The sequence below is a fragment of the Sus scrofa genome, chromosome 5 (genome assembly GCF_000003025.6).
Source record: "Sus scrofa isolate TJ Tabasco breed Duroc chromosome 5, Sscrofa11.1, whole genome shotgun sequence".
Taxonomy (NCBI): Eukaryota; Metazoa; Chordata; class Mammalia; order Artiodactyla; family Suidae; genus Sus; species Sus scrofa.
Window position 1 is genome coordinate 37,898,453 of NC_010447.5, and position 24,589 is coordinate 37,923,041.

Here is a 24,589-nt window from a genome sequence, read left to right on the forward strand (position 1 = left end):
CTGCCCAAGAAGATCAGGTCTCCAAACACACACACACACACACACACATACACACGCATGCACACACACACACACACACACACACACACTACTGTCATGATTTTTTTTAAATTGAAAAATCACTCAGAAAATTTCCTCTGGTATTTCTTTCCCATACCCCCAAAATATTGACTATTAAATACCCCCTATTGCTAGAAAAATATCTTATCAAAGTGCAGTTTCCAATGATATTTGAAATAAAAATAGCTTCTATCTTGGGTGCTAATGACTTTCAATTTACTTCTTTATGCTAAAACTTCATAAACATGTCAGACCACATGGTTAAACCTTCAGCACTCATATATACCCATGTGGCCATGTAAACAAGCATTTTCTGCAAAAGTTTGTAATTAATCACAGTAATAAAAGCATAATGATGTTACCAGTTGAGAATTTAAAAGAGAGGGAGTTCCTGTTGTGGCTCAGTGGTAACAAACCCAACTAGTATCCATGAAGACATGGGTTCGATACATGGCCTCACCTAGTGGGTTGGGGATCCTGTGAGGTGGGCTGTGGTGTAGGTCACAGATGCGGTTCAGATCCCGTGTTGCCACGGCTGAGGTATAGGCTAGCAGCTGCAGCTCTGATTCAACCCCTAGCCTGGGATTTTCCATATGCTGCGGATGCAGCCCTAAAACAACAACAACAGCAAAAGAATTCAAAAGATAAAGAAAATAAGGCACAAAACATTTGAGAAGAGATAATACAAAAATAACATAAGTAGTCAGCAGCGGCAGAAATGAACAACCCATTGCTAAAATTCAGATTTAAATTCCCACCCTGTCTTTTTTTTAAAAAATTATATGAATTAGATCTAAAGTGATTTTAAAGTTCCTCTAGGATTTAACTATAATGAATAATTTGAATTACATTACTACTTCAAAACTTAATTAATTATATGCCATAAAAAGCCAGAGGTATTAGCTCCATTTTATCGTTCCAGTTACAGATTGCTGAGTAACAAACCCACACAAAACTCTGGCGGCATAAAGAAATAACTATTATATTGCAGACCTCATGGATCAGGAATTTAGACAGGACACAGAAAAGAAGCAGTTTGTCTCTGACCTGCAAAGTTTGAGGTTTTAGCTAGAGAGACTCAAAATCTCAGGACAGGAATCATCTGGAGCAGTCTTCAGCCATTGGCCTGGTGTTTGACACTCTCCGCTGGCTAGGATCTGCTAAGGTTCATGACCAGAACAACTTCACGTGCCCTCTTCATGTGATCGAGGCTCCATCCCAGGATGGTGACTAGATTCCAAAAGCAAACACCTCAAGATGACCAGGCAGAAGGAATATCATCTTTAATGACCTCATCTTGGTCACTTCCACTGAGGCACAGGTCCAGGTCCAGTCATATTCAAAGGGAAACAACATCGGCCCCATCTTTCATGGAGAGAGTGTCAGCATCATATTGGAAGAACTGTGTGTGGGAAGACAGACCAAGTTGCAACTACCTAAGGATAATCTTCTCTATCTTCCTACAAGGAAGATCAAGGATGCAAGTAGGGTACTTTTAGGTAGTTTTTCAAGGTAGACGCATGCTGATAAAATGAACATTAAATAGCTTGAACTTTCTTAGGTTCTTTTTTTTTTATTTTTAATCTGAATCGAAGCCAAGGTTGGTTTTAGAAATCAATCCCAAACCATACAAATGAACCTATAATAAACTTGAGAGGCAATGCCCATAGTGGGAAGGTCTTGGACTCTGATGCCACATTGCTGCATTCCTGTCCTGTTGCCAACTCTCATTAGCTGTAGGACCTCAGACAAGTTACCCTTTCTGTGCCTCAGTTTCCTCCTCTAAGGGGTTAAATATCAGAGTACTCATTGGGGGCTTTCGATATCTTGATAGCATATAGAATATTGCCTGAAATATCATAAGCACTATAATCTGGGAAATTACAAACCTTACATTAACCTTACATTAACACTTCTGACAGCAAATCCAGACAGCAAAACCCCTGAGAAATAGTGTTTGTGTTTTTAATCTCATACACAAGCTTTTTATTTTCTGTTTGCAAATCACTTTCCAGTAGAGCAAACTGGGCGTCCTGATTTGGCCAAGGTGTCATTTTAGCAAATTCTACAGAGACCTCCCTGAAGCAGATATATTGTAGCTAATGTGTTAGAATACTTTCAGGGATAGGAAGCATGGAAATAGTTAAACAGAGTGCAGTTATGTCTAGCCTGATTCTCTGATATAGTTCGTAAGTGTGCATGCGGAAGTAAGAGGGAGATCATCTATTTATTCTCCTCTAAGGTAGTGACAAGAATTCCTCTACTGGTGAATTTGCAATTAAAATATTCTCTATCCCAGGCACAAATATTCAGTTTTATCTGCTGTCTGCACTCTGTCCATTATATAAACCTTGCAGAAATAAATTAACGTTCCCTTGCGCCGCCATTCCTACCACATAAATTGTCATTTTAAATGGCAAGAGATTAAGAAACCTCTGAATAGTGAGTTTTCTGATATTTCCAGAGTAAATAAATTGCAGTAAGAAAAATTAACTTCCTCTATCAAAGAAATGATATCAGTAACCCTGCCTAAATTTGAGAGCAATATCATCCATGGAACTACACACAAACATTACATGTTTAGGATTCAAAATCCTACCAACTAATATGTGGTGCAAGCATTTATTATCATCAAAGAAGAAAAGAAGGGGTTTCATCTCAGTGATATATAAAAACGAAACCGAGGCAGAGCTGCAGGAAGGAGGGTATATTTTGAAAAATAGTGTTTCTTATGGACTCAAACATGTGCCAACGAGCAAAAAGAAAATAGTTTCTAACAAAAAAATATACACTCTCAATAAATACTCATTCTTTAAGAAAATATAAATGAGAGATTTATAAAGCTCCAAGCACTAACAAGACATTGAATAAGATGGTGAACTAAATCTTAAATGATTTCCTACCCTCATGGAACACACAGTTCAGTGACAAAGGAATATAAGTAATCAAATAATCACATAAATGGTCACAAAACTACAGACCTCGTAAAGTTATGAAGTAATTTATAGATTTAATAGGGCAAGAGTTTCCATTGTGACTCAGGAGATTAAGAACCTGACTAGTATCCATGAGGGTATGGGCTCGATCCCTGGCCTCGCTCAGTGGGTTAAGGATCTGGCGTTGCCCTGAGCTGAGGTGTAGATCACAGATGTGGCTTGGATCCCGCATTGCTGTGGCTGTGGTATAGGCGGGCAACTGCAGCTCTGATTCAACCCCAAGCCTGGGAACTTCCATATGCCACAAGAGCAGACCTAAAAACGGAAAAAAAAAAAGATTTAGTAGGGTGATTTTCTCGAGAGGGATGTTAAGTAAAAACATAACTTGATAAAAAGGGTATAGAAGGCTGGATTGCTCCAATAAGGGAAGGGCATGAAAAAAGCCCCAGGAGAGGAGGCAACTGGGTGCAGAGGAACTGGGATTGCCAGGGTATAAAGACTTACTGGAGGGAGGCTGGCCAACTGAGGCTGAGAGGCAGAGAGCCAGATTCTGCTGAGAGTTGTTATTTATATAACTGCCTTAATGTAACTAAATATTCTTCAGATGATAGTGAATTCTGCAGTGTCTTTGGAAGAGTGTTTCCTCAGACTTCTTCTTAAGGAGATTTTTTTTTTCTTCTCCTGAAAACAGTTGAAAAGGTTTTTTGTGTTTGTTTTTTGTTTTTTGTTTTTATATAATGATTTTTATTTTTTCCATTATAGCTGGTTTACAGTGTTCTGTCAATTTTCTGCTGTACAGAATGGTGACCCAGTTACACATATATGTATTCATTCTTTGTTCTCACATTATCATGCTCCATTATGAGTGACCAGACATAGTTCCCAGTGCTACACAGCAGGATCTCATTGCTAATCCATTCCAAAGGCAATAGTCTGCATCTATTAACCCCAAGAATAGATGGATGGATGGAGTGCTTGGAGGTTTTTTTTTGTTGTTTTTTGTTTTTTTTAAGTGTTTTAGGCAGAGTTTTCCATGTTCAGGCTTGGATCTTTAAAATTCTTCCTGGTCTTTACGTAGCACAGAAAAAGAGTAGAGTGAGGAAACAAGTAATGAGATTGTAATCCATGGAGAATAAATTAAATTAGTTGTGGGGCAGTTGAGGTGGAAAGACATGCACCCAGAATCACACTGTCTTTCCCTAAAGCTTTCTTTTAATGCTGCTGATACTCACCTGGGTACCAAAGAAAACCAAAGTCCTTTCGGACTCTGTTCTCTCCTTCATTTCTATATCCAATGGCCTCTTAAAGAACTCTTAAATCCTCTCTTTGTTTATGCCTTCATCAGTTAGTGATCTAAATTGCTGTGAATTTCTTCTAATTTTGTATCTTAAAAAGGGAAAGAAGCTTGGGGAGGGAAGTGGAATTTGCAAGAAAATTGAACCATTCCTCAAATGCCTTTGTATGGTGAGAGCTTTGTATAGTGGGAGCAGCACTTCACCAATAGCTGCATATCTGGCTTGAAGGAATCAACCCCAAATAATGTTTCTAAATCCAAAAAAGAGAAGTTAATAATGAAGAGTTAAGAAACCAAGCATGTTCTGAATCAAGAGTGGACAGATAGGCAGGTTGGAGCTTTGACAGGAAATGAGTCAGTACTCTTTTGAGTTTAAGAAACTGAAATACAGCTCAATCTGGCTTATTTAGAAACAGAAATGTTCCCATACTAGAGAGCCTGCCTATAACTGGGTGGACTTCAGGCATGGCTCTATTGAAGTTGTAAAATTACATCTTCAAGAAATGATTTCTCCTCTTTTCTCCATTTTCTTCTATATTAGTTTTAACCTGACAAGGCTCTTCTCCATAATGATGGCAAACAATAAATAAAAAGTTGTATTTTACAACTTAACCTTAGAGAAATCGAGCGTTTTTTTTTTCCCTTGATATAGTCAGTGCCATGCAAAATTCATAACGCTAATTGTTCTTGGGTTAGATTGGATCACACATCCATCCTTTAATCAATTACTGTGAATCTTATTGACCAGACTTGTCAGCCTGGCCTGCAATACATGAATAAGTAGTGGATACTCAATAAAAATATTGAAATGCTTTTATCAGTAAAAGGGAATCTAGAAACTCACAGCCAATCCGAGTTCACTACAAACAGGCATAAATAAATCCACTGATAGTAGAGCAATAACAGCTGTGTTGCCAAACCCCCTACAACTCTGGTTATAAGTAAAAATGTAACCTGATTATCTTGAGGTAGTCAGGTCATGGAAATGAAATGCACAACCAACTAATCTCCCTCTAAGTTTCTCTACCTAATAAATCTTCTCCTCATGCAGAGCTATATTATAAAGCAAAGATTGATCGTATCACACAAATAACATGTAAGTTCTCTTATAACCAAATCCCAACATGACCCTTGTCCAAATACTTGACTAGCAAAAATGCATTTAGATTTCAAATAAATGCTTTTTAACCCAATTTTGTACAATATTATTTCTATTACCTGAATTGGCCCCCTCTTTTCTACTTGGCTAGTAAACCTGAAGATTTATTTCAATAATCATTAATTTCCCACCTCAATATTCAACCTAAGATTGTAAGAATCTAATAGGAAAATGTTAGGAACCCTCTTAAAATTGCTAACTAAAGTAACTAAGGAAAGAATTTCTCTTCAAAGTAGTGCTATAAAAAGGAGGACCCCTTCCAGGACCCGGGAGTGGGCTTTTGTCTAACATTCAGAATTGAATTTTCCGGAGGAGACACCTGTGCTGACAAAAGCAAAAAATTCCATTAAGAGGTGCCTGGGCAGAGAAGAGTAGGATAAGGAAACCTATGGTAATGAGATTAATTTCTGGGTTGTCTCTGGCCAGTCATCTTTCTTGGCCCATATTTGGTCTGACTCAGGATCCTTCCCGTTGGCCCAAGCATCTCTCAGCCAAGATGAATTCTAATGCCAAGGATTCTGGGAGGTTGGTTGTCTCCTCCCTCCTATTGGCCTCTCCCGAATTCTCCAGTTTGTTTTCCAGGCAGCACCATGTTCTTGTTGGGGCCTCCTGTTATGAGACAACTCATGCAAGTGGTTATCATGGTGCCTGGATAGAGGGAGTAGTTTTAGTCAATGGTTCCCTAACAATAGCCTTCTTTCAACTCTGATGTGCCTTTCCCTTGACACAGAGCTTTGGGTCTAAAAAGTAAACCTGAGTCAAAGGAACACAAGATGACCCTCTAATCTGTTTCATCAAGCCTGTCACAAACACCCACACACTTTGTTTTTAATTTTTATTTTTTCTATTATAGTTGGTTTACAGCGTTCTGTCAATTTTCTACTCTACAGCAAATGTAAATTCTTTTTCTCACATTATCCTCCATCATGCTCCATCACAAGTGACTAGATATAGTTCCCAGTACTATACGGCAGGATCTCATGCTTATCCATTCCAAATGCAATAGTTGGCATCCATTAGCCCCAGATTCCCAGTCCATTCCATTCCCTCCCCCTCCCCCTTGGAAACCACAAGTCTGATCTCCAAATCCATGATTTTTTTTTCTGTGGAAAGGCTTATTTGTGCCATATATTATATGTCAGATATAAGTGATATCATATAGTATTTGTCTTTCTCTTTCTAACTTACTTCACTTAGTATGAGAGTCTCTAGTTCCATCCGTGTTGCTGCAAAGGGCATTATTTTTGTTCTTTTTATGGCTGAGTAGTATTCCATTATGTATATATACCACATCTTCCTAATCCAATCATCAATCGATGGATATTTAAGTTGTCTCCATGTCTTGGCTATTGTGAATAGTGCTCCAATGAACATGTGGGTGCATGTGTCTTTTCCAAGGAAAGTTTTGCTCAGATATATGCCCAAGAATGGGATTGCTGGTTCATCACACACTCTTTTTATCTCTGCCCAAATAGGAAAATAGGCCCAAAGAAATACTAATTTGACTAGGCTTTCCCTCATCAAGAACAGGCAGTAAGAGTTTCCCTTGTGGCTCAGTGGGTTAAGGACCAAATATTGTATCCATTGTTTCAATCCCTGGCCTGGCTCAGTGGGTTAAGGATTCGGTGTTGCCACAAGCTGAGATATAGGTCACAGATGCGGCTCAGATCCCACATTGCTGAGGCTGTGGTGTAGGCTGCCAGCTGCAGCTCTGATTCAACCCCTAGCCCAGGAACTTCCATATGCCACAGATGTGGCCATAAAACAAACAAACAAACATACAAAAGAATGGGCAATAATAACATCTGTTCTGACATTGACAGTAACTCCCTTCACCCTTTTTAGCAACAAAGAACCTCCTTTTATTATTACTATTAACAATTGCCTCTTTTAGGAAACTTTCTACAACCCTATTCATCCAGGAAGAATTAGAAGTGTCCTGCCTTTGCATAGAGCTTCTACTTTAGGCTTCTATAAAAGAAAATACTTTTTTTCTGGGTTTTAATTGTTTATTTAATCTCTTCCACTATATCATTTGTTCTTTCAGACCAAGGGCCCCTTCTTTCACTCCCAGAAGTTGCCAAAACATGTACTCAGTAAATCTTTGGATGATTGAATTAATGGTCAAATGGTTGATGGACAGATGGATGACATAGTAGAGAATGCTGTTGCCCACTTTGCAGGTCCTCTACCTGCTATGCTGAAATACTTCTATCCACACTGTTCACAGTGTTATCCCCTGTAACAATTAATATCTATTCCCTTATCTTGAGAATTGCCTTTGCTTCTGTGCCTTTCTAATCTCAGAACTTGACCAGTGATTGACTAGGGTGAAATAATTGCCAGAGGTAGGACTAATTCTGTGGTACAAGTTGTGTTACAGAATATCCTTTATGGGTCAGATTAAAGCACATCTGCAAGAGAACCACAACCATACTTAGATTTCTCCCTGCTTTGACCTGATTCTTTTCCATCCCTTTTTCTAATGGTATTCCTGAAAAAAATCATTTGAACAAGAACTCGTGTCAGGTTCCACTTCCAGGGAAACGGCCTAAGATATATGAATAGATAAATGAATGAATGTGTGAATAAAGTAACATTTTCAGAAGTATAAGTGAGAATGAAAAATCTATTAATTCCAGGACTAGGGGCAGGAATGCAGCATGGATACTGAAAATGGAGTTGGAGAGTAAAGATCTGTGACAAAGTGCAGAGAGCAAAGGAATCAAATACAGACATGAAGTCATCCTGGAACTATCCTTGAAGCTTGATAATCAAGTTTAAATATGGTATAGACCCAATGACAACTGTAATTCAAAAACACAAAGCTAAGTAAGTCAAAGCTAGGTGGCATTTGCACAGTTGATAAGAAGTGTAGGACAGAACACAGAAGTTGGTAGAGTTCATGGAGTTCCTGTTGTGGTTCAGCAGATTAAAAACCCAGCTAGTGTCCATGAAGAGGCAGGTTTGATCCCTTGCCTCACTCATTGGGTTAAGGATCCACCATTGCTGTGAGCTGTGGTGTGGATTGCAGACACACCGTGGATCTGGCGTGGCTGTGGTGTAGGCCAGTAGCTGTAGGTCCGATTCTGCGCCTAACTCAGGAACTTCCATATGCCATAAGTGTGGCCAAAAAAAGCAAAAACAAAAACATAAATGAAAAAAAAAAAAAAGTTGGTAGAGTTGAGGTAGATGGAATCCAGGTCCAGGTGTCTTGATTATATCTCATCCAAATGAGGAAATAATGTGGTCTTTTTTTGTTTGTTTGTTTTTCTGAGAACAAGACTCAATCTCAAAATGTAGTGACACAACATTCTACTTTTGTGGATCTAGGTTTATATATGTGAACTTCTTACACCCTTTTCAGTATCATAGTGTTGATCTGTAAATTTCCACATAACCTATGAAATTATTGGTCATCAAACCACTCCAGCTTAAAAAATATTGTGTTATGAAGTGAAAACTAAATGTGATAACATGTAGCAAATATAAATGTCAAGAGAAGATAATCACCAAAAAATATTTCATATATCTCAGCACCCTTCCCCCTGTAACAGAAAATATGCCTCATTGTCTAATGGATAAATTTTAATAACCTTCAGTGATGCAGAAGGATATGAAGGCTATGGAATACTATAACCCCAAAAGAAAGTCTAAGACTTCCAATGGCAGAAACATAAGGAATTCCAGTGAAAAATGTCAGGTTCTTCCAAAACAAACTCTAAAATGGAGCTCTGAATGCAGGAATTTGGGGTATGTGCTATTAAAAACACCACTTGTGGAGTTCTCTTGGTAGAATAGTGGGTTAAGGATAAGGTGTTATCACTGCACGGCTCAGGGCTCAGATCACAGCCGTGGCTGGGGTTCAATCCTTGGCCCTAGAATTTCCACATGCCATGGGCATGACCAAAAAAATTAAAAGAGAACACCACCTGTGAGGAGAGAAGAAACAGAAATAAGCAGATAGAAAAACTGAACTACTGATGCTGATGTGACATATGACCCAGGAAATCCCATTGGCACTCTGAAACAGCAACGGTCCTGACTGGATGATGTAATGAATAGAGGGAAGCAGGTGGGAGCTATGTATCCCAGCATGGACCAATCCCTGTGGGTGGGCTATTCTCAGGGAGAAATTATGTCAGCCAAGGCTGCTCCCAATTCCAGAAAAAGACTCAGCTATGAGCCATCAGATACCTATATCTCAGTAGCTGGAGCATCTAGGAAGCACCAGACAGCACCCACTGCATTTGAGGGGTGTGTGTGTGTGTGCGTGTGTGTGCGTGTGTGTGCAGAGCACTTGTGTATTACACTGCCTTGCCTTCCCTGCTAAAAAGCCAGATTTTTTTGTTCTATATACCTGCTTTTGCAAACATATTCACACAACAAAAACCTTCTCAAGGGAGTAAAATCCAAGCAGCCCTTGTACAATAATGGTGTTGTTACTCTCACAGCTTTATCCCAATGGGACATTTACAGCCTCCCTTAGCAAAATTCTAACTGTAACTGGAGCAGCAGAGGAGCATGTTTTCGACAGACTAGTGTAATCCTTTTTCATCAGAAGCTATTAAGAATTGCCAAACTCAGTTTTGCATTTTAAACCTTGTTTTACTTTCAACTAGAAATATCAAACCATTTCAGAAGCAATCTCCATAAAGAATCAAAATAACTTCTTATGACAAGCTAACAGGTTCATGCAAAATCTCAATTTTAAACTGGCTGAAGAATAAATAACCTAAATTCCCTTTATTAAGATTTTTGTGCAGAATGAATATATTGAAATTACACAAAAACTCTTCCCTCTGACAAAAGACTGAAAATCCCTAGGAAATGAATAATTGTATTTGCAAAATTTTAACAAAACTACTTTAAATGTTCATAACCTAACACTAGCTATCATGGAATTTAGTTATTTTTACCTTTATAGGTGTCTCTAAAATTCATCTTAAATAACTTATCAAAATGAAGTAAGCACTTGTGTCATCCACTGTACAATTTCACTAGGAAATGCTTTTCATAGGTTATTGCCAGGTTTTCCTATTCCTTATTCACAAAACTTATAGTGCCTAAAACTCTGAATTTTCTCTGAAGGCCATATTCTCTGAAGACAAATTATATGCTTATGGCATTGATTGTGATGGTGGTTCACAGGTGTGTATGTATTTACTAGCTCATCAAACTGTATATATTAAGTATCTTTAATTTTTTGTAATGTCATAATACCTCAGTAAAATGTTCCCATGGCATAAGGAATTTCCCAGACCAGGGAATGAATCTGACCCACAGCTGTGACCTATACCACAGCTGCAACTATGCCAGATCCTTCATTGACTGTGTCACAGAGGGGCTCCCAATGTTCTTTTTTTTATTTTTATTTTTATTTTTATTTATTTATTTATTTTGTCTTTTTTGCCTTTTCTAGGGCTGCTCCCATGGCATATGGAGGTTCCCAGGCTAGGGGTCTAATCAGAGCTCTAGCCACTGGCCTATGCCAGAGCCACAGCAACGCGGGATCCAAGCCACGTCTGTGACCTACACCACAGCTCATGGCAACGCCAGATCCTTAACCCAATGAGCAAGGACAGGGATCAAACCTGAAACCTCATGGTTCCTCGTCGGATTCATTAACCACTGAGCCACAACAGGAACTCCCTGTCCTCTTTTTTAAAAAAGGATTTAAACTTCATGTAAACAGAGAATGTTTATGTTTTGCCACTGTATTTCGAGCAGCATCTCCCCAGTAAACTATTAACAGGCAAAATAATTTTTATCCCAAGGCATACACTTACAGGGTAGATTTTAACTAAAAGAAAGAAAACTATCTGAATAACATATAGAAGCTGAAGCAACATTATTGGAACACATCGATAAATGTATTTACTACATTAATTATTCTCAATACGACACAGAGAAGATATTTTTAAACAAAACAGGAGGAAGAATTTGTACAAATATCCACGTAAAGTATGAGTTATGCATATTATAATGATTGAAAAAAAGAACAAAGAGATGGGATACAAAGTTTGAAAAATGAGTGAGCAGGCGATCAGTGTGAATAACTCTCTAAGAAGGCAAAAGAAAAGGAAAAAAAGGAGATAGTATACAAATAAAGCTTAAGAAATATGTAGAATACAGGTAGAAGGACATAGAGACCATATGCAGATACTGTGAATTTCTGAAGAGAAAAAGGAAGGAAGGGAAGTAATAAGGGAGGAAAGAGAAAAAAAGTTTAAAAGAAAAGAAAGAAAGAAGGAGGGAGGAAGGAAGGAAAGAGCTTACATACATACAAATAGGAGGAGAGAAATGATAAAATGACAATAAATGTCAAATAATTAGAGACCTCAGATTGACATGACTCATAGAATACAAAGAATTTTATATAAAGAAAAGCTAACATACACTTAGTATACTAAAAAAAAAAGAAAAAGAAAGGCTTCCAGAAAAAGAAAAAAGAAAGAGATTACCTAGAGAGAAGTGAAACTCAGAATTTTCAATAGCAGCCCCAAATGTAAAAAATAAATAAATAAATAAAAGATAAAGTATATAAATTGAGTAATAATTGTAAAGTGGTTGATGGGAAATAATGTTGAACCTAGTTTTACATATCTAGCTGTATTTAAGTGGTAGATATATGGAAGCCCCCCAAATTAGCCACTCAAAGACCCACTTAGAGAACACTCTTAAAGGAGTAAGAAAATATAGAAATTCATGAAAAAAGCTGTAAAACATATAAAAAGTAAAAATGATTGAGTAATTTTATAAAGTAGATCATTGTCTAGTCAACTAAAAATATATATGAACAGAATATTTTCAGAACACTCCAGAATTAAATTTCTAGACAAAAGAAACAAGATGAGAGATAGGGAAGATGGAAGACTTGTAAAATCACACTAAAAAAACAATGGTGTTCTCCTGGGGTGCACAGTGAGGTAGCAGGATGTGATATAAGTAGAGGACAGATATGAAGTACCCTTGATGCCATGCTAAAATATTATTGATTTTCACCTGAAGCCTTGGAAAGATTTAGGTAGAAAAGGATTATGATGTGTAGAGATTTTGGAGAGGTAATTCTTTCAGTGATGGCTTTGAGTTTTAATGGGAGAAGCTGTAGTGAAATTAGTTATGAGGCCAATTTATATCATATCATATTCTATAAAATGTGTTATATTACATAATAATATTATTGTTATTTAATGTACTACTTATGTTGGTTGGTGATGTGGCCAAAATTAGAGCAATGGCAGTGAACACGTGTAGGTGAGAGACTGGGAGGTCAGTTGGTTTAATTAAAGGATGTATACTAAAGACACAAATCACGACAAAGGTTGACAGTAGAGGAGGTGTGGGATAAAGATACTGAGTTCTTATTTTGTACTTTGTGCTTATAACACCTGTGGGACATTCAAATGATTGTTCTCCAAGCCATCTGGAGTCTTATCAGAGTTGTGTGGATGTGGATTGTGAATTTGAAAACATTAAAGCAGAGTGAGTAATTACACTTGCTGTGAAGGCTGAGCTTGCTCATTAAGGAATGAGAAGGAAGAGAGTAAGGCTACAGGTGGAAGCCTGGGAGGGGGCGGTGTGAATTCAGGATTGAGCCGGAGAACAACTAGAAAATGGACCTTGTGTATCATATCTAGCACCACAGAAAAGTAAACCCACAAGTTAGGAATTTTATCAGTTTTGATACTTAGAACATGGAATCATGCTTGGCACAAATTAGCTTCTCAATAAAAGCAGGGCATTCCCAACATGGCTCAGTGGAAACGAATCTGACTAGCATCCACAAGGACGCAGGTTTGATCCCTGGCCTTGCTCAGTGGATTAAGGATCCAACGTTGCCTTGAGCTGTGGTGTAGTTCACAGACATGGCTCGGATCGTGCATTGCTGTTGCTGTGGTGTAGGCCAGTAGCTACAGCTTCCTTTGACCCCTAGCCTGGGAACCTCCAAATGCCTTAGGTACAACCCTTAAAAGAAAAAATAAATAAATAAATAAATAAAATAAAACCATATGCTGTTGAAAGGAAGGAAAAAAATGAAGCCAAATTCCCATAAGAAATTCTCAGAAATACAGATTTTATTATTATAATGGAGACAAGAAAGCTGCATTCTCTGTCTTTTTTTATTTCAACCATCAGGAATACACACTTTTCTAATGCATACATATAGGGTATGCATCTTTAATTTTCTCCATTTCCTCTGATGTTAGACAATCTCATTCTGAAAACAAAGGGATTGCACTGGGGACCTTATATTCTGGGAAGTGAATTATTATGGGAAAGATTCTCAGTTTGGAAGAAACTGGTGAATCAAAGCCTTCTAGTTCACACCAGGGCTTATGTAATTTATTTTCAGTTAAGAACTTTCTTGTACACTAATCTAAGTTATTTAGTTGGTCTTATAATTCTCCCTTCCCGTGGGAGGGGGGGGAAAGAATATGGCATTTCCCTAAAGGAATGAGAACCACCATCAAAAAAAAAAAAAAAAAAAAACCCTCTCTTAAAATAAGTTCAGGGAAATAAGGTGAAAGGGACATACACTATAAAACTTTATATATAAACAAGGTTACATATGCTCAGCAAACTAATAAGTAGCCCCTTTTGAAATATTTTCAGGGTATTTTAAACTGCTAATATTAGTGAATTTTATACATACATGTTTCTTAAAAATAAGAATAAAAGTAATTGATATCAGGGCATCAATTTAACTCAGGGTTAGAATCTTAGAGTTTGTTTACTAGGATTGCAAATACATGCAGAGATGACTGGCTTCCAGGTAAAGAAAACATGAATATTTAAGACAACATAGAAGTGGGCAATGTTTTTGTTATTTTATGTATATTAAACCAGTATTTCAAGACCACCACACTGTCTGTATAACTAATGCTATATTTAATATTATTTAATGATTTAGTAATGTATCCATCTTAAGTGCAGAGTTGTTCTAAAAGGTTATACTTAACCAACAGTTTAAAAGATGTTACGTAGATTGTAATTAGGGAAAAAAGGGCACAGTTTATGCTGATATATGCATAGAAGTGCTGAGCATTTCTTCAAGACACAACCAGAAATGGCATAAATCTACAAAGGTATAAATCTACAAATTTCAAAGATAACTTGAAGTTAATTGCATACATTACTAAAACAGAAGCATTCATTCTAAATATTTATGGACAGGATTGATCTCCTCCCTTTTCATGTACTCTAACCTATTGCATTCTTAGTATATTCATCAGTGTGAAAGTCTGGGAGAAGAAGTAGTACCAAAAATATGATTGCAATACTTTACTGTCCTTCAGAGGGCCTGTGAGAAAGCATGGAGCAAAGGATAATAATTACGCATTTAGAAATGATTAAATATTAATGCTGCAAACCTCACAAGTGATGAAATGATGAAATAAATTGCTGGTACTTTAATCCAGACACATTTAGATTAACAGGTTGTCTGTAAGACATTTTGATGAATGGCCTATTCTTAGTATAGTACTGACAAGAATTCAAGATCTTTTGCCTCTGGTACCTTGTTTTTTAATTGGCTGGTATCTGTACATGTATTAGAACCATGCACTGATGTTAACAAGTGCTTTTTATCCAGACATATAAATATGTGGTTAGATAATCAGTTTTAAAATTCATGAGTAGCACAGAAAAAATAATGTCTATGCTGGAGATATTAATGACCACTTTAAAATGGAAAATATATTTCTTGAACTAATGTATCAGAGGAAGTTACTATTCAAATAGAATAATTAAAATATTAAGTCAGCCTTTCATTAAATCGCGTTCATTTTTTTTCCGGTCAAAGTATTATTTCAAATTTAGATAGAACATCTTTAGGTAATTTTTGCTGTAACCATTTTACCATTTAACATAAGATAAAAATAGATTTAAATGAAGTATAATATTTTCTTAAAGTTTCCCAAGTTGGCGTATAAATCTACATTATTGTAAAATCATTCTGAGACTAGTAAACACCCTAAGTTTTTGTACATTATGGACAAATATGTAAAATATTTCAAATAATCTTAAATTATCAGAGGTCACCTGTGGTAAAGATAGGAAGGAAATTCCCCTTGGCTCAGATGCCTAGTATATAACCCTATTCCACAACTGCTTCATGACAGTCAAGATATAGAGATTACTTCAGTTTCTCTATATCTACTTACTCTACTCAGTTTCTATATCCATAAAAGAGACTCCAATATGTTGCTTATAATGATTAACTTCATTACTTTATTTGTTATATTTTTCTATTAATTTCCACCAAAGTGGAACAAAACATTGTTTGTAAACAAAGCTCTGTATTTATTGAGTAGCTGAGAAGCACAGTAATTTTTTTCTTCAAAGAAAAAGGAAAAATCCTCTTGAATGACCCAAGGAAATTGTGAGGAATACGAGCTATTTTAAGTGCTTTTCCCCTAAGTGGAATAAGACACACTCCCTTCCCCACTTCCACACCCACTGCAATGAGAAATACTAATCTTCTGTGTTTTCCAGTAGCACTATTATTCTAAAGAACAGGATGCAACTGGTAAGTAAAATGCGCCCTACCTGACTCCTGGCAATCTATCTGAGGGTTTTAGAAATCCTCTAAAAAGTTATCTAAATAGCATATCAGACCTAGTAATCCAATAGGATTTAAACATTGTTGGTTGCCTAGATGGATTAGTAGATAAGGGGATCATATTGGTAATCTTGGAATGCTTGTATTAATGATTGCCATTGCAGTGCATCAAAGTCATTAATTTTGTAATTATCAGTAATTGATAATTTATCAATAATTATAATTTTGAAAAATTAATTTCTCTCAAATAATATAAGATAGCTGAGACAATTACTCCAGTAAAGAAGTGAGATAGTCAATTTTCCAAATATTCTTGATGCTAAAGAAATGGCTTTAATTTGCATTCATTTTTTTTTTACTAGTACTTTATCCTTCATCATGCTCTTGTATTTTAACTTCTGTGGGACAAATTGAGCTGCACAGAAATAATTATCGGACACGTGACCTCCGAACATCATGTTATGTTTTTAATGTACTTGTTCCTTGGGAAAGGAAATGACTCTGAACAGGGCCAAAAATAAGGCTCGTGGGCATTTTCAGAACTGTATATCTTCTGTTCTTACCGACCACAAGATCTTTTACTTTTTCTTCACTTCAGTACTCTGTCCTTTATTGTTTCTGTCTCTCTGACTTTGTCCATGATTTCTGCCCCATCACTCTCTCAAGCTTTGTGGTGCAGACTTCTAACTATTCTTTCTGTAAGGACTGGCTAGTGTTGCTCGCCTCAGGCCTTTGAACTTTGAATGATGGCTTCAGTCCAGAAAGCCCTTTGCTTCTTACCACCTTTCAGTAGTTAATTAGCTCACTTTCAAGTCTGCTGAAATGTCACTTTCTCTGGAAAGCTACTCTGACAACCCTATTTAAACCATAACCTCACCTACCTGCCCTCCTGAGCCCATTGTCATACTCTGTGTTTTCTTCCATAGTCCTCAGCACTTACTGGAACTTTATTTTTACTTTATTTGTTGTTTCTTATCTATTAGACATTTCTTGATTGTCTACTTGATATTCCTATCTTATGTATTTCAAATTCCTAGACAAAGGCATAACACATAATGAACATTCAAAAATATTTACTATAATGAACATTCAAAAATATTTACTGAATGAATAGATTAAATTATAGACAGTTACCTAGACTGGAAATGACAACATGAGCACTTCAAATAAATCATAAAATACTAGAAGGTGCTGAATATTTCAGATGACTGTGATTGCAGTTACCATCTGTCCCACTCACTCATTTTGCAGCTGAAGTATCGCACCTTGTGAGGTTAACTGATTGCTAGAAATCAAAAAGCTAGGTATTTTAGTCTGGGTATTCAGGAAACCTCCAGTTTCCTGGAGCATGACACCCAAATCATGATCATAAGGGGCTTTTTAAAATATTTATTTATTTATTGCTTTTTAGGGTCACACCTGCAGCATATGGAAGTTCCTAGGCTAAACATCAAATCGGAGCTACAGCTGCCAGCCTACACCACAGCCACAGCAATGCGGGATCTGAACCACATCTGCAACCCACACAGGATCAACACCACAGCTCATGGCAACACTCTATCTTTAACCCACTGAGTGAGGCCAGGGGTCAAACACATACTCTCATGGATACTAGTTGGGCCCATTACTGCTGAGCCATAAAGGAAACATCCACAATCACAAGTTTAAAATAATACATTTTTTTTCATTGTTTAAAATAACACAACTTAGCTTATTATAGCAATATATAACACATTTCTACCTGGATTGTTCTTAAACACCTGCTTGCTTTATTTTATCTTATTTTTTTTTCTTTTGTCTTTTTGTATTTTCTAGGACCACTTCCATGGCATATGGAGGTTCCCAGGCTAGGGGTCTAATCGGAGCTGTAGGTGCCGGCCTTCACCGGAGCCACATTACTGCCAGATTTGAGCCGCCTCTGCAACCTACACCACAGTTCACGGCAACATCAGATCCTTAACCCACTGAGACTGGGGATGGAACCCGGGGACTAGGAACGTTCCTAGTCGGACTCATTAACCACTGAGCCAGATAGGAACTCCAACACCTGCTTTCTTTTGCCTTTAGTTCCAAGGTTTAAGTTAGATTTTTTTTTTTTTTAATCTCCCTCACATCCGGTAAAATCCAAGGTTGTATCTCCCTTAGATCCCATGAGCACTGAGTGAGCATTCTTAAATATACATCTTGGCTGTGTAGCAAAATTATGTTCTCTGAAGTTTGTTATATTACTTTAGGCTCATAAACATAAAATAAAATAACAGGGATGGTAAACTGGACTCTGCTCAGTGTTTCAGCACTACATACAAAGAACATGAAGAACACAACAGGTGACGAGTAGACCTATAGCTTAGGGTGCTGGGTCACCTGCTAAGAGATGTATAATTATTTTTTTTCTGCCCTTCAGCTTTATCTTCCATATTAGACTGTGAAAAAAGAGGTGGGAAAACCCTAGAAAGAATTATTTTGTAGCGACTTGCCAGAGTGATATATGACCTCCCTGTCTGGAGTGTGTGTGGCAGGGGGCAGGGATTCCCTTCTCCAGGATGAACTAGAAGGACTTAAAGGGGACCATTTAGAGACATCCATGGCAAGAATCTCCTGAAGGCTGAGGAACATGACGGCCCATAACTGACTCACATATGAGAGTCTGAGGCCAGCATGTGGCTGAAACTGATTTGGTTTTGGAGTGCAGATTAAAGGGAATTATATTGGGAGGTGCTGCATTTCCACTGAAGGAGGGCAAAGATGGAACACAGTCAGTACCTGAGGAAGGCTGCCAGCCTGGGATTAGCACAAAAGGGATTGTTCCAAAGAAACTGGAACAATCTGACCAGGAGGGACAGAAGTTAGGAAATAAAGGTTAGGAACTAGAATGAAACTTATACTTTTTAGCCTGCTATGGAATTTAATGTTGCACAATATAGTTCATTCTTAATAATTCAAAATTCATTTACAAGTGAAATGAGAAGAATGAGAGTTTTTAATAACATTGTTAAACAAAGAAAATAAAACCCTTAAACATATCCTGTTTATAAGCCAAGATTTATGGACATTTGTTATACAAATATTGTTCCTTTACTTGTGACAAATTTTGTGTTTGATAAGCTGCAAATATGTTCCTAGGTCTTGATACTACATAACCTTTTGTATTTCATCCCAGAAGATTTTTTTACATAAGATAAAACAAAAGAAGAAATCAAATTATGCACAATTGCTACATTCTAACATTTCTACTAAACCATAGAGAAATCTCAACTCTGTGTCCTAAATAAGGAAATTATATTTGTATATCATCAAGTAAAAATCTTTTAGATCATAAATTATGGGGTAAAAGCATTTCATCCCTTTGAAAGTAGTGATGAAGTTATATCCATAAAGCTTGATTATGAAATAAAGGTATTTGTCTACCTGCCTGAGCTTGAAGGAATTTGAAACAAAATGAAAGAAATCTCAGAGGCTGAGAACTAAGAAACATCAATATTATCTTCAATACAAAAAAGGGGATTTAAAAAAAATTAAGCACTTTTGACGGATGGTTGACTGTTGGTTTTAAATGTTAATCTCACAACACAATAAATAGTTCTAAGTTTATTATTTACAAGAAACATTCCTTTTCTGATAATTATGCTTAATTAGAATATTAAGTATTCTAATTAAATATATTTTATCATTCTAGGGTTTATTCATGACTTCTTTGCCAATACTCTTATATACTCAACATAGCCTATTTATCATTTATATTTTTTCATTTCTTAATGACTTTTATTTTTCTCTTCTATATTTATTCTTTATTTTACAACCAACTTATTAAATTTTTTTAAGTTGAAAACCATTTACCTTTACACAAGAGTTGCAACAATAATGCAACTTCTATTTATCCTTTACCCATTATTACTTTATCTTCTTTGTTTTTGTCCCTGATAAAATTAAATACAAATAAATAATAATATTATTATTATTATATATGTGCTCTTTTATGGAAATATTTGAAAAAAAATGTTGCAGACTTTATGGGCCCTTTATTCCTAAATATTCTATCATGCATCTCCCAGGAATAAAGATATCCTCCTATGTTGTAGGCAATAACTGAACTCCTACTTGCTGCATACCAAAATTGGACAAACATCCATGCCTATTTATAGGCTATGGTAGACGGTCTTTAACACTGCATTTACAGGAAAGTAAAATTTATCAAGAGCACACACATTCTGCACCAGGTTCAGAGGAAAAGGTAAAGCAGAAGAGAGCTGTGCATGACCAATTTCTCCTTAATTTGACAGTATGTTAAGTCATGGTTTAACCCCTTGAGCAAAGAGCATGAAGATGGAGAACCCCCAAAAGTGTTACATAGTACATTAGTGGAGCTACATGGATAAAACACCAATAGCATGAAAAGAATTTGTGTCATAAAATGTATCATATATTTGCAATGTTGTGAAATTTTACTATTTGAGGAGGCTAGATACATGAATGTATATTTCACTAAAACAAAAACAAACAAAAATGCAAATATCCTTAACCATAAATAAGCCTATTAGGTCTCATTCTCATTCACAACAAATGTAAATCAAAACTACATTATGATACCATTTCTCACCTATTAGTTTGGCAAATATTAAAAATGTGAAAACACAGTCTGTTGACACACCTGGGTGTTAGGTTTGCTAAGGGAGGATTGCACAGGGCCAGGTTGGTAAAGCAAGAGAGTTTATTAAGGCTTCAGAGGGCGCCAGGCTGAGCTCAAGATGGTGCCAGCCCTGACTGTGAGGAGGTGCTAAGCTTATAAAGGCTCTGTGGTGGGAATCTGTGGCTGGAATTCATGGCGGGAACTTGTGGCAGGAACAATGAAGAAGGAGGAGGGGAAGGTTAAGGGAGGGGTAGGGGGTCGAGTCCCATGACAGAGGGTAGTTAATGCTTGTAGGTGATTAATCTATGCAGGCAATTGTTTTCCTCAGGCCTTTGTTTCCTTTTATTTTTTTTAATTTATTTTTTATTATTATTTCCCCTAACACACTTTTTTTTCCCCCCACTGTACAGCATGGGGACCCAGTTACACATACATGTATACATAATTTTTTCTCCCATTGTCATGCTGTATCTAGACATAAGTATCTAAGTAAGTATCTAGACATAGTTCTCACTGCTACATGGCAGGATCTCATTGTAAATCCACTCCAAGAGCAATAGTTTGCATCTGTTAACCCCAAACTCCCAATCCCTCCCACTCCCTCCCCCTCCCCCTTGGCAACCACAAGTCTATTCTCCAAGTCCATGATTTTCTTTTCTGTGGAAAGGTTCATTTGTGCTGTATATTAGATACCAGATATGAGTGATGTTATATGGTATTTCTCTTTCTCTTTCTGACTTACTTCACTCAGTATAAGAGTCTCTAGTTCTATCGTTTCTTGTTGCCCACTTTGAGCATCCACATTCCTGGAGAGGGTGTCCACAGAAGGTCTCCAAGGTGAACAGCCCAGCCACATTTGGGGGATGGAGAGGGAGGGGGTTCTGTCTCCATCCTCATGGGAACCTTTCACAGTAGAAATATAGACACTTATATATCACTAGTAGGGGTAAAAAGTTTAGACAGAAATGTGGTAATATTTAGCAAAATTACATAAGCTTGTACCTTTTGGTCCAGTAGCCATACTTCTAGAAGTATATCTCAAAGTTATGTCAATGAAAGCACCACCACCAACAAAACAATATAAAACAACAATAAAGAAACACAAGAAAGATGTATTAACAATTTGCAAGTCTATTACAACATAATGCATAATAGCAATAGACAAAAGTACAAATGCCCAACATTGTAGTGAAATAAAGTAGATTATATCCAAATTATCATAGTACATTTCATAGTAAAAAAGAATGGTGCATGTGTCTCCACAGTGTAATAAAGTGACCTCTAGGATATGCCAAGATGTAGTGCTAAGTGGAAGAACAAAGTGGAGAAAAACCTGTATATACTATACTGTGCTATTATTTATCAAAAACAAACAATAACATAAAAACAAAATAGGTGTCTATAGGTGAAAAGAGAAGAAACAGTAAAGGAAAGAGGATAACTACCAGACTATTCTGAATATATCTTGTTTTTTGATTTAACTCTGTAAAGGCACATTTAAAAGAGTAACTTTATGTATATCTAGAATAGAATATACTTTAAGGACAAAAAGAACTGAAAAAGAAATGATGTGCTTATAGTATTCCTCTGTTAGTATTGTTAATACCATTTTCAGACTGTTTTGAATATTGTGGAATAATGAAAATGACTAATTATGTTGCGAACCACGATCTCCTGTGTGGAAAATACAGAGGAACAGATGTAAAATTAACAAGGCTAAGTAAATATCCCTTAAGCCTAATTTGAATTAGAAATATCAGGAATTAATAATATAAAATCCATAAAATATTTGTACCTCTCAATAAATACTCTATGTTATATATTACTGGAAACAATTCAGTCTTGAATAGGAAATACACAATATGAGCCTAGGACATCTTTTCACACCAGGAAGCATGTAAGATAAATCAGTTGAGTTTGTAGGAACTAGATCCACACTCTTCTGCCTAGTTCTTGGGATACTAATACACCACACCCACTACTATACAATTCTGAGTAAATCTCATCAATAAGCCTGCCATGCAAGACTATAGACAGTGGGGGTGGGAAAGATTACTATGGAGAGTTTGAAATATGGTCATGTACTCAGGCAGCTTTACTTGATAGTTAGATGATTCTTTTAGGGCAACATCACTCCTCCACCACTTCTGAAAGAGATCTGGCAATAATGAAAACAGATAGAAGGTATTTATTACATGCCAGAGTTTTGAGGACTTTCCTTCTATTTGCTAATTTCAAACTTGAGTCATTTTACAGACTAATAAACTAAGATGCAAACAAATTAAGTGGTTTACTCTAGGTCATACAGCTGGTAAGTGGTACTCCTAAGCTCTAAATTCAGACAATGCAAATATAGAACCCATACTCTTAGCCACCATTCTAAATACTATCATCCAGCACAGCTCAGTCATGCTTTATGAGGAGCCATTGACACTGTAGCTGTCATAGGAAATATCCATCACTTGGGAAAGAATGTTTAGAACTGGAAAAATGTTTTAATTTAGTGCTATGTGTTAAAGAGTAGTTATTGTTGCCATTTTTCTCTTTGTTCACAATACTACCACCCCCGCACATGTACATAAAAGTCTCTTTTCCTTTCTAAGAACTTCAAATACTTATTATTTAATTGAGGGACAACCTCTGGGTCAGTGAAAAATTTGGAGTTTAACTCTAAATCACTTGAACTTGGATGTAAATCTTCTAGGGGATAGAGATTAACCCACCAACTATCACCAAGAAAGAAATTAATATATGTTGAGATTTGAAGCCCTGACTCTCAGGTACTAAAGCTCGTACATATGTTTAAATCAAGCTACCCTGTGAGTCAGTTACATAATCTCTCTTATCTTCAGTTTTCTTACTTCATAAAGATCTTATAAACAGAAATGGATATAGTAACTCCTACCTAAAAAACTCAAATGCACTCTAGCATTACTTTATCATTTTCACTTTTTCCTTTATCATTCTTTTAATGTTCAACACTCCACATATTCACATTTTGCTTTTTTAGCTTAGAGTGATAGTGATGATGGTAAGGGTAATAAAATTATAAAAGGGTGAAGAGAAGGCAAAAGAGAACGAAAGGATAATAACGTTTTGTTCCTGTTCTTCCTACAAGCAATGTGTTTCATCATAAGAAATAAAATAGAAATTATAAGTGAGGAATACAAATGTCAAATGTAAAATAATCATGTTCCTGTGGCCCCTAGATAATTAGGCATGTAATTTTCTCATTTTAATAAGAATAGGGACTTGTATGGTGTTGTCTTTCTCCAGAGGGTCTGATGATTTGGCTCATTGTTTCCAGTCCTGAACTGTGACAGTGGAGTGAGTATACTTTGTCTGAAAATATTATCTCTGCTGTTATGTTATATCTTAAGAGAGCATTAGGGATTTTTTTTCAAAGTCTACTTCTGTAGCAAAAATATCTCTTAAGAGTGGTCTTCCAATAGTTATTAAATAAGTTTTGTCTCAAACAGTTTTCTGCAGTTTGAGCTGGCTATATTTTATAAATCTAATAAATATATATTTATGGAATTATCCCTGCTCACTTTTGGAAGTAAAGTTTGAATGGATGAGTAAATTGGGGGAAAGATTTTCCAGCCCTATATCCTCTGAGAGTTAAGTGGTTCAACTATTTTCTAAAATGCATGTTTGATTTATATCCATTTTGATAATTACCTTTTTACTTTTCATGATATAGAAGACCAATTTAAGTAGATATAGTATAGCACTTATGTAACAGAATCCTAATTGTTCCCAAGAGAATATTGAAGCTTTAGTTTTTCTAAGTAACATTAATGCCACTTATCTTTAGAATGCAGTATTCTTTACAATAACAAGCATCTTCCAGCAGCTTTATTAATGGATTATGTATAGTAAGAGTTCTGTCCTAAAAAAAAATGGTAAATGAGACTGAAAACTGTTGCCATATCTGGAAGCCTCTCTG